The sequence below is a fragment of the Thunnus thynnus genome, chromosome 16, assembly GCF_963924715.1.
Source record: "Thunnus thynnus chromosome 16, fThuThy2.1, whole genome shotgun sequence".
Classification (NCBI taxonomy): Eukaryota; Metazoa; Chordata; class Actinopteri; order Scombriformes; family Scombridae; genus Thunnus; species Thunnus thynnus.
Window position 1 is genome coordinate 27364411 of NC_089532.1, and position 11185 is coordinate 27375595.

Sequence of the window (11185 nt, forward strand, 5' to 3'; positions counted from 1 at the left end):
CTTTTGAGAATCTAATTTTGCTGTCTCCACCACTTGCAAAGTTTAGATGACTTGATTTCTGGGATCAAATGCAACACTGTTTCACAATATGTTATGCACTTTGCGGTGGTTTATTTCCATGCAAATGTTGGAAGAACCCACCAGCCGGTACTTTTTCTTTAAAAGTGTGGGAAAGTTTCGTTTTGTAGACAGCTGAAAAAATGAGAGCTTTTACTAAGCAAGAAGAGCCCGGTTAGCTCAGTCGGTAGAGCATGAGACTCTTAATCTCAGGGTCGTGGGTTCGAGCCCCACATTGGGTGTAAAGCTTATTCTTTGGAGCTGTCTTTGGGGAACAGTAGACTTCAAATGTGTGCTCCCAGTTTCATGTTTAATCTGTGGCTGATCTTGCCAAAGAAGGCCGCAGGATCATCACAGTTCTACCGTTTGTGGTCAGGTTTTGTACGAGATGTTCTCAAATATGTCATGCGTACTTTGCAAGGCACCGCACAGAACAAAAGTGTTCAATTTCATTGACTGATTCCTAATTTTGTACACAGTTTTCTACACCACATTTTGTGGCTCTTAAGTTTAACCCTAATTATGCCATGTGTAGATATTGTAGAAAGAAATGACACTGACATTGAACATAATCCAGGTTTGTGGACATTCTGTTTGGCAAAAGGGTTGGAGATTTTCAAGTGGAACCTGCACACAGCCATAATTTTGTGCCAATAATCCAAACTTCATCTTAAAAATTCCAAATTGATATTTTGTTTATACTTCACTGTTATGTAGAAAAAGCTCTGCTACAATATTGGACCATCATGGGGCGCTACAACTCTGCTGAATATGTAGCACATACTACAAAGGTCACAGGCTGGATTGGGACATGCAGTGGCAGTCCCTCCCAACACCATCAAGTACAGTAGTTTTTTGTTTGCCACAAACTGGACCAACAGTGATCTGTGTCAGTGTTATCTCATGGCATGAAGGTTGAGCGTTTCTCTGTGGCATCTCTGCCGCTTTGTCTGACCTTTTATTTAATTAGCAGGGATCTAATAGACAGCAGACAAATGTAATGATTTTACACTGCTGAGAGGAAGAAAGACAGCATTAGCATAGAGAAATATTAAACAGTGGACTTCGTATATGGCTGCACAGCTCGGAGGAGAGGGGTGACTGTTCAGAGACAGAGGGAAAGATGATGCATTCAGGCCTGGTGAGAGGAAAAAAGAGGAAGGATATGTAAGATGAAAGACTGTACAGTAGCTAGCTGAACTGAAGGAAATAAACTGACAGAATGAACATTTAAAATGTTTCCAGCAGAAAAGTGAAAGCAGTCTTTTGACAAATTATTAGTAGGGGACAAAATGTTCTTGTTCTTTAGTATCAGCTAATGACGGTCATATTTTATTTTTCAGTACAGTACAGTCACCATGGAGATATAGAATACACATGGGGTAGACAGCAGGTATAAAAGTTTGAGGTGGTGCTGGTGACAAATTTGACGTCTGACAGCTGAACTGAAAGAAATGTGACATTCTTGACAGGCTGTGTACAATGAAATTGAACCAGCATAAAGAGCATGAGACAACTTTTGTGATATTGATGAAATGTTATAAAAATGTGCCAATCAGCTTTTTTTATTCATCAAAATCATGCAGCAAAATGAGAATCAGAAATCACAAAATGTTGCAAGGAGTCCAGCTATTATACTGGAAGCCAAAGAGGACATGTCTTTTTATTTTGTTTGTTCCCAGTTATATCCAGAAAATTATCTCATGAGCTTGAGAGGCCTGTTTTTGTAAAATTAGAGCTGAAACAATTCAGTCAATTAGGTGAATTGGTTAAAATTAATCAGATTTCAATTAATTATTTTTAATGAATAATTAGTCTTTTTAAGTCATTTGCACAAGTAAACAAAAAAACAAACAAAAAAAAACATTACATGCTAAAAAAAAAAAATCAATTCTGAACATTTGCACCCTTTTTCTCTGTTTTTAATAATTACTCATCTTGGCTTCACCTCCCATTATTCATGCTATGATAATTATCACTTTAAATTCATATCCATATTCATTCTTGTAGAGGTTTCTCTTTTTTCCTCTTTTGTAACTTCATAATCTTTACCCTCATGCACTAACACATATATATTTACATGTACATACTTACAACCGCATACCTAACATAAAATGACTCATACCACAACATACACACCACCACCACAATTCATCTCACCCTTCAACTCTTAGCCTCCCTGCTTCTGTTGCACACATACTCTGTCACCACGACTGGAACCAGGATTGTAGACATGCTGCAAAGTGTCTGTAATGTTCTTTTTTAGCCCCTATTTTGCTCAATGGATAATTTCTTTCCCTGCTTGAAACATAAATGCAATTTCAAAGGTCTCTCCTCACCATCAGAGACAAAAGTTTGGTGGGAAATAGTGAACACTTTATTGTTAGGCTATAGTTAAACACTCATTTTATTTTCATATATAAAATATCCGGCATGTGTTTTATGTCATTGTCGATTGAATATTTTTCTTTTAGTTCAGCCAGAATAAGCAATTTTAATTTATCATGTTGGGTTGTACAAGAACTTAAAGAAACTTATAAAAAAAAATAATGAAATCATTGATAAAATAATCTACAGATGAACTAATAACAGAAGTAATACTTAGAGAACAACTCATCTTTTAACTCATCACTATTTTGTGACCGTCACGTGAAAAAAACTAAACGAAAAAAATTTCCCCCTGGTAAAAACATGCCTTTTTTTTTTCCCTCCATCACACAGAAATCTATCACAAAAAGAGAAAACATGTATATATATGGCTTTCCATAGTGTTAGGTGACAGGGAAAAGGAGTTAAAACCCTGAGAGAAGAGAGGGAGAGAAAGAGGAAGAGAGGAAAAAGTTAGAGAAGAGGAGAGAATGAGACTCTCAGAAACACCTCAGCGGCAGAATGAGGCAGGTGTTTAATTTGAGAATTAAGACAGTGTGAAAGTTCATAAGTATGCTAATGGCTCTGTGCCTGAGTGTGCCAGATGAAGCTTCCTCGTCTGCTCAGGAGGAAGAAGAAACCCACCTGAAACACGAGCTGTAATAATAATGCACAGTGAATTTTCATCGTCATTCTGCTCCCATTGGAAAAAAACAAAACAAAAAAAAAAACAACATTTAGTGACACATGGCTGCCTGCGCCAGCCTTGACCATAAAGCATCATCAACTATTACAGTAAAGTCATTTCACCACAGCAGTGGGCATGTAATCTATCTGCCTGCTGGTACTGTATCATCCCTGCTGAGGCCTATGAAATAATTTGTCTTATAGATGATAAAAAAAAAAACATTAACATATACACTAAGACACAATGCAAGCAACACACACACACACACACACACACACACACACACACACACACACACAAAACAATATACCATATTTCATGCCCTCTGCCCACCCTGGGGTCTCAGACAGACAATCATTAAATTAACATTCAGTCACGTAGGTTTAGACACTGCAGATTTATCCGACTTCAAAAAGCTGCAAATAATAGCTTTTACACAGCTGGGATTCTCACAATATCACTTCTTACAATAACTTTTATTATTCTCTTTGTGTTTAAACGATGGAGGATGTGAAGGTTCAACACAACTGCGGTCATGTTTGATTTGATCTGGTTAGCCCACAGTATGTCCACAGAGATGGAAAGGGAGGAAAATAAATAGTTCAATGCAACTTCTGAGAGGGAAAAAGGTCCAAATTTAAGTAAGAAATGAAAGATATTAAAGTAAGAAATATATATTTAAGTAAGAAAAACATATGATATAACATTTTCTCAGAGGTTATACTGGGAAATTGAGGGAAAAACCCTCAGCATTGATCTGAGAATCAAACATAAATGAATGTTTCCTTGGTGTTAGTTGTGGTTTCTACACTTATATATCTGTAATAACTTAACTGTAATAACCAAAAATAAAGAACTTTACATTTTATTTATCCTTCTGCAGTGACAGCGCCCCCTACATTCCTGTTCACCAGGGGGCGTGAACTTCTAGTTCTGATAACTGTTATTCAGTTGGTGCAATATTTGTGTTTCCCATCACTAAATAAAGTTCACTGTATCACTGTAATACCAACAGCATAACAGGCACTTTTGAGCATTCATGTTTAAGCATACCTTTGTATATATATATTTTTAGCCGGCCATCAGTCCCAACAAGCAATTCTTTCCAGAGCCACCATTTTGCTCCAGTGTTTGACGCAGGAAATCCACAACAGAAGAAGCACTGACGCCCATGACACCATCTAACTACCTATCTAGCCATCCCTCCATCCCACCTCCTCCTAATAAAGAAGTCACCTTGCACCTTGGTTCCACTGGGCATGGCTGCGTCGCGTTACAGCTGCAACATAGTTTTGTTCCATCCTCCGCATGGTGTCATACTCCATGGGGAACATTTCAGAAGTGGAGCGACTGTGGTCAAGCCAGCTGCCTTTTAAATTCATTTGCACTCCTAGTACAGTAATTACGGTAGCCTAAGCCAAACAAGCACCTTTAGGCTACCGTAATTACTTCAGTGGCGGCACAACTGAACTGCCCAGATTTGTTGACTTTTTGTGACCAACAATTTTTATTTTTGAAACTACAGGACACAACAAACACACAAACAGCAACACAAGCAGGGCAGCAAACTAACAATAATGTTTGAAAACCAGAATAAAAAATATTTTCTTTTAAAGAATAAGAAACTGTGGCAGTAATAAATGCAAATAAGAGACAGACATTCCAGAGTAAAAGTAAATAACAGTAGACTGAATAAAAAAGAAAAAAAAACAGTTAAACAAAGCCATGTATTGTGTACAACCATCCATTTCTACCAACTTCTAAAGCTGGCCTGCTCCAGGTCTGATATTACTGGATATGGAGGAGTGTGGGATGAGGGAAAGCCCTTCTTTTAAGGTAGTCCTTTATGGATACAGCTATGCCTGACCATGCCTACACAGTGGCAGGCTTGGCTCTATTGAGTCGTACCACTGTACAATCAAGAGATGCTATACTCTGGTAGCCCATCTAGCATTGAATCAAAGGGAGATTAGGATTAAACCATAGTGTCAGTATGGTCTTTTTCACTGCTGTAAGGCCTGTCAGCATTAGACCTACGCAGATTTAAATTGAGAGACAAAGACCAGTCGTCATTGAGCAGACAAAGGCAGGGATTAGGCAATATTGCAGATCCTAATAACTCTGACAGCATTGACATAACATGAGTCCAGAAATCTCTGATCAGTGAGCATTCCCAAAACATATGCATCTGAGCCTGGCAGTGTGCACAGTTAGGACTAGCAACTAGTTTAATTTTAAAACATTTGATAAGTGTAGCATATGCTCTTTAAGTGTATGAATTGATGCGCAAGATTTTTAAAAGGTACTGCTTAAGTTGGACCATACCATTTCCCAATCTTCCAGACCAACGCTGTGGAGTTCCCTGTCTCATACCCTTTCAACTGCCAATCAAGCAGAAAGCTTAGGGTGCTCTGGCAAGAGCCTATTCCAGGGCACCCCATATGTCTTCATTGCAGATCTCAGTCAAGTAAAGAAATTAAGAGGTGCCCAGTAAATCCTAACCCCCACCCCTGAATATCTTGGAATGAATTGAATTGTTAAAAATATTGCTGAAAATGGAAACACCTTTGGTTAACCACGGGGAAACCGTAAAAGGCTGCCCACCTGATTGAAGGTGATAGTTATTCCATAACAGAGATGTTTCATGAAATAAACCTGTTTACCCATCATCATTAGTCCTATTTTTTCCATACAACTATGATTGGTTATTGGTTATGATGCTCCCGTATCATAGATTAATGTTTCTGCTCCCCCTGCCTGTATATAGTAAGTCTTCTAGTCCATGTGGCTTCACACATGCTGCCAAGATAGCCCGCCATGGCACCTCAGATTCCTGGTTTCTGCAAACCTGCAATGCAATGGACTAATTCAAGCATAATGGTAAAGATGAAGGTGACAGCTAAGCATCCAGTGGGGTTGCTTTTTCTAAGGTTGTAAGTTTGATTCATGCACACTTTCCTCCCCAGATGAATTGCGATATGAGGGCATGCATTTCTGTGATAAATTTAGGTGGTGGTACTAGGGGAATCATAAAGAAAAAAGAAATTTGTTCATGTTGACAGTTGTAACTCTGCCTTGCAAAGAAACATAGAAAGGACCCTGTCTCTTCAGGTCATCCACAATCTTCTTTTTCATGCCCCCAACAATTTCCTGAACAATTTTATTAAGATTGGGGTAAATCATTTTGCTAAGATACATAAAGGATGTATAAATAGGGATGTCAACAGTCAAATAAGTGGAAATTGGGCAATAACATTCACTTTACCCTTCTTAAGTAGGATGGTGATGAGTGCATTTCTTTGGTCCCTATGAAAGGATCCCTGTTCAGTGGCAAAATTTCTAGCCTAATATAAGAGGTCAAACCTGATCCCAAAAGGCCTTTCACATTGGACCTACGGTCCTCCATCTGAGTGATCTTTGAGGTGAGTTCCCCAATTTGATGCTGGAGATCATTAGCTTGATGCTTGCTAGCTCTCACAATAGCCTGTAGGGTATCAAACTTAGCTGAGTTGCTCTGGATAACTTTGTGTGAGGACTTGAGATCTTTGGCCAATGCATACACATTATCCTTGGTGTGTTGAATTTGACGCGTTAGTTCTGTTAACTGTTGGATGAGAATACTGTTGACCACTTCATTCACTGCCGACTGGATAAACACGCTGAGGTCACTCTGTTGTGCTAACAACGAGCTAACAGCATTAGCAATGGCGTCATCCATATCTTCTTTAGGTGTCGTAACCATGGGTTTTTTCTTCAATGGCGGCCTTTTGTCGCCTTCCTGTTTGCCCCTAGGCTTTCCTTGAAACATTATGCTGCAATGTGTTATCAAAATTGGTCAGTAGAATAAATGAAAAAGGAGTTTAGGGGTTGCTGAGGAAGAGCTGCTGAGCTACATGTGCATCGCAGTCGAACGCCACCCAGAAGTTGCATGGTATCATAATTTCCAGTAGTGAGCTATTTATCCACTATGTAGCAGGGCATCGTGACCAAACACTGCATTGCTATATTTTCCCTTTTTTGTTATTGTCTGTCCCACAACTGAACTGGACTTGCCTACCAAACATAAAAAAGTGCATAAAAATGATGATGTTTTTCCCAGTGTCACCATATAGTGTCAATTTTCAACGACATGTATCTGAAACACGGCAGAACCTAGAACCAAGAACTTACATGTTCTCACGAGTTAAGGTTTAGTGGAAGCTCCAGGTTATAGGTCATTAAGTTGCCGTAGTGGAAAAACTAATAGAGGCATTACTGTGTTACTTAGAGGAGGTGAGCAACTCATCCCGGTTCAGTGCTTTACCTCTAGAGTGAGTGTGAGTGAGTCAGTATGTGTCAAAGATAGTGAAGAGTGACTGTAATGCAATGCCATTTCAAAATCAGTGTGCAACAAGTCTTCTAATGTGTCTCTTCTGTAAACGCATACATGTACGTGAGTATGTGTGAGAGAGAGAGAGAGAGAGAGAGAGAAACAGGGAGAGAGACAGTGCAGCATGTCGCTGTCAAGGACTCCGGTGTAGGGAGGTGTGGACTTTCTGGGACGGCTGGGTGTCTGCAAGGCCCCGGGGTGTGGCCCCGTCCTAGTCGTTGCAGATTTATGGTCCTCAATAAGCATCTCCACACCGGTTGCCAAGACCCGAGTCAGCGGCTAATTAAAACCTTTCACTGGAATCCCTGTGAAGTCGCAGACCCACCGACACTCAGCCAGCAGCCAGCCGCATACCTCTGCACACCACAGACACACACACACACACACACACACACACACACAGTTACTGCTCTCTTATAAGTACAGACAATATGTTTTAGTGTGTATTAGAAAAGAGTTTGGTTGTGTCAGCCCTGAAAATAATATCCATGTACTGAAATATTATTGAGTCTGAGATCAGCGTGAGCGTCATTACAAAATCAGCATTTAAGTCCACTGTGGGAAGAAAAAATGTGATATTTGCACATGGAATATATCTTTAACTAGTGGATGGCAATGTCTCAGTGTAGCACCTGCACGCTGCACAGCTTGTTAGACTGGTTACTTCGACTGCAGCATCATCACACACTGGGATCTGCGGAACCCTTTGAGCTTTTAACAGAATGAAAGTGTCCTGGTGTGTAGGGAAGCTTGCCATCCACCTCAAGACAAAACCTGCTATTTTGCACCGAAAACACCCAAAAGACTTGTCTGCAACATCTGTACAGTCTCTGCGCATGTGTGTATGTGTGTGTGAGGGAGAGAAAGAGGCCACAAGGAGAAACAGTTGTATCCGCCAACCACAAACCCTGGTGAGACTGCGGACCGTCACTTTACACACACACTACCTCAAGTGTCAGTCCAACCCACCACATGACTGCTACCATACTTCTATGTACTTTCCTTGAACACTGATCTGAAACTCACTTTCTCTCAGTTGACATTTGCTCTTCAAACTTCACTGCTTGCTGAGCAAATCTTTGCACTTTTGCGCCACGGATGATCTGTGTTAACACCTTCACTTTAAGGTAAAAAGCTTGTAAAATATGTCCCAAAGGTCAGCTGTTAACCGGATATGTAGATTGTAACATTGGTAAAATTTAAAGAAAAAATATTGATCATTCATATGAAATGCGCTTACCCAGTTTGTCCCATCCTGCTTATTACATCTATGAAGTGAGTGATTTCAAGCATAAATGTTTTCCTGTCCATTTTCAGCAGAGACAATGTCAAGGGACTGACTGTTGGACCACTATAAGGACTCGCCTGGTTGAATCATCAGTACAAAAGATCAACAGTGGTGTCAGGAAATATCTTTTTCTGTGGTAAGAGTCAAAGGCACAAGCCTGTGGACATAAAACATATATCTGAAATGAGAGAAGTTAAAACCACAACTCCCAAGGAGCATTTTGGTCAGAAACAAACAATCAAAGAGCTCAAGATTCTGTTGCACGCACCACTAATGACAAACAGAAGCTAAACTTTGCAGAATCCTGATATAAGATTCAGCAGTTTATATCATCTCAATGCTCAATGATTTTGATAAATTTAGCAGCTGTAACATGTTTTGTTCCCAAATGAAGCGTTCTGAATTCACTACAGCTCTGATTTGAGCATTTGACTAATTTCTTTTCCATAGCATGCCAATGGGGCTCATGGGTATTTTAGTATTTAGAGAAATTTGCTACACCGAACTGAATGAAAAAAAAAAAAAGATTTCTCAGATACAAGATTGAAATAAGATTGAATTGAATTAGAACTGATGGCAATAACAAACACCCATACATGTTCTGTCTTTCTGTGTTGAGGAACATTGACGATATCATTAAATGAAAACTTTAAATAGGAATTTACTGTGGGAAAAATACTTATTGAACTACTGGGTTATCAACTTCACAACTCTGTTTCAGGTAGTTAATGCCTACAATCCCCAAAATGCCTTCCAACAGCCCCCAGAGTAAGAATGGGAACTTTTTGCATTCAGCATCAGAAAATTTCTTTGATGAGAAGTCAAGAGTACAAGTCAGGTCAATTGTGTATGAATCCAGCAAAGTTGGCAGTTCCCATTGCAATGACGAATCATTTTGAATTCATTACCATTCAGACTTGCGCTTCTGAGTGGTCTCTTTTCCATAGCAACAGCAGCCACAAGTTTGAGCCATCCACCATGCTAAAATGACGTTTGTTTCTTGTTTCCCCATCAACAATCGCCATTGGTTTCTTTTGACCATGACCACTCTTCCCCTACCTGTAACCAAGTTGTTCTAAGTGTAACAATTGAAGACAAAGTGCCCCTAACCTTAACAAAGTAGTATTTTTGGTTGAGGTTAGGTCAACGCCTAACCCTAACCCAACCCATTACCTTTCCCTAAACCTTAACAAGTTGTTTTTGTGCATGAACTTAACCAAACCTCAACTAGAGCATTGTCACATCATAAAATGGTGATGTCGTCCTGCTGACAGGGGCATCAGATCAGAAAACACTCCTCTGTGATGTAGTGGAGTGCATGGACCAAAGACGAATTTTGTCAATTTGGATGACCTGCTGATAAGTTTAGGTGCAGAAATACATGTCAGTTATAGCCCATTATAGAGAGCGTTTCCATGTCATAAGGTGCTAAACTTGTGACTGTATTGCATCCTGGTTTGGGTGGAGAAATGTATATCTCTGCATCTATATATAACAAAGTGGTTAGTGTGGAGAGAACCCCTTTACTTTTACTGTTGATGTTTTCTGCCATCAAACTCAATTGAAGCCTCTGGACATACTTGGATGCAACATCACACAGTTTGAATTTGGACAGTTATCAACGTGAAGAAGAAGAAAATACACTGTAAAAGAGGTTAATGACACAATTTTTCTCAATTCATCATATACCGCAAGGCTGAACATGCTACTTACCCCAACCGTACAGACCTACCAGAGTAGTGTAATACTGTATTGTGGATAGAAATCTAACTGTATCAGACTAGATAATAATAGATTTTAAAAGCAGGATGATAAAAAGTAAAGCTCAGAGTGCCCTGCCTTGCGGATGAGCAACCTGGCCTTATCCAGAGATTTCTCCAGATGACAGGGTGTGGTTTCGACAGCTTCCCTTTGTTTCCACAGATCTCTTTGAATCCAGTGATGAATCTTAGCTCAGATGTGCTTTCTTGATTCCTTAAGACAGGATTAAAGATGAAGGAAGATATCTTTTACCCGTTTCTCTTTTCTCCTCCTCTCTTCTGACAAGCAGCGAGAAACAAACGACACAATAAAGGAGAGTGAATGAATTATGAAAAAAGAGCAACGTCTCTGCTTTAGATGCAAGCAACATAACTGCAAATCAGAGAGGAGATGAGGAAAGGATGTCAGCATTCATGGGAGGAGGATGTGTGTGTGAGCTTGTGTGTCTATGGTAGCCCATTGTCTTTGTATGTGGGCTGCTGACTGTCACTGGTACAAATACAGTCAGTGTTCAGATCATGGCCTTTCATGGGCTGACATGAGTAAGAATGAGAGGTTCAACTCTGAATCTAGAAGTGAGAAAAATATCACAAAAACAATGCACAGGCCAAGTGTTTTATCAGTTTCATATGCAGTAAGTCCAGGAAAGAGGTAC

The 11185-nt window shown here is 39.7% G+C and overlaps 1 non-coding gene across 1 annotated transcript; it reads left to right on the forward strand.

Annotated features, from left to right (window-relative positions):
- The first annotated feature begins 226 nt into the window (after positions 1–226).
- On the forward strand, positions 227–299 carry trnak-cuu (transfer RNA lysine (anticodon CUU)). Its single transcript has one exon. It is a non-coding gene; the product is annotated as a tRNA-Lys (tRNA).
- The last annotated feature ends 10886 nt before the right edge of the window (positions 300–11185 follow it).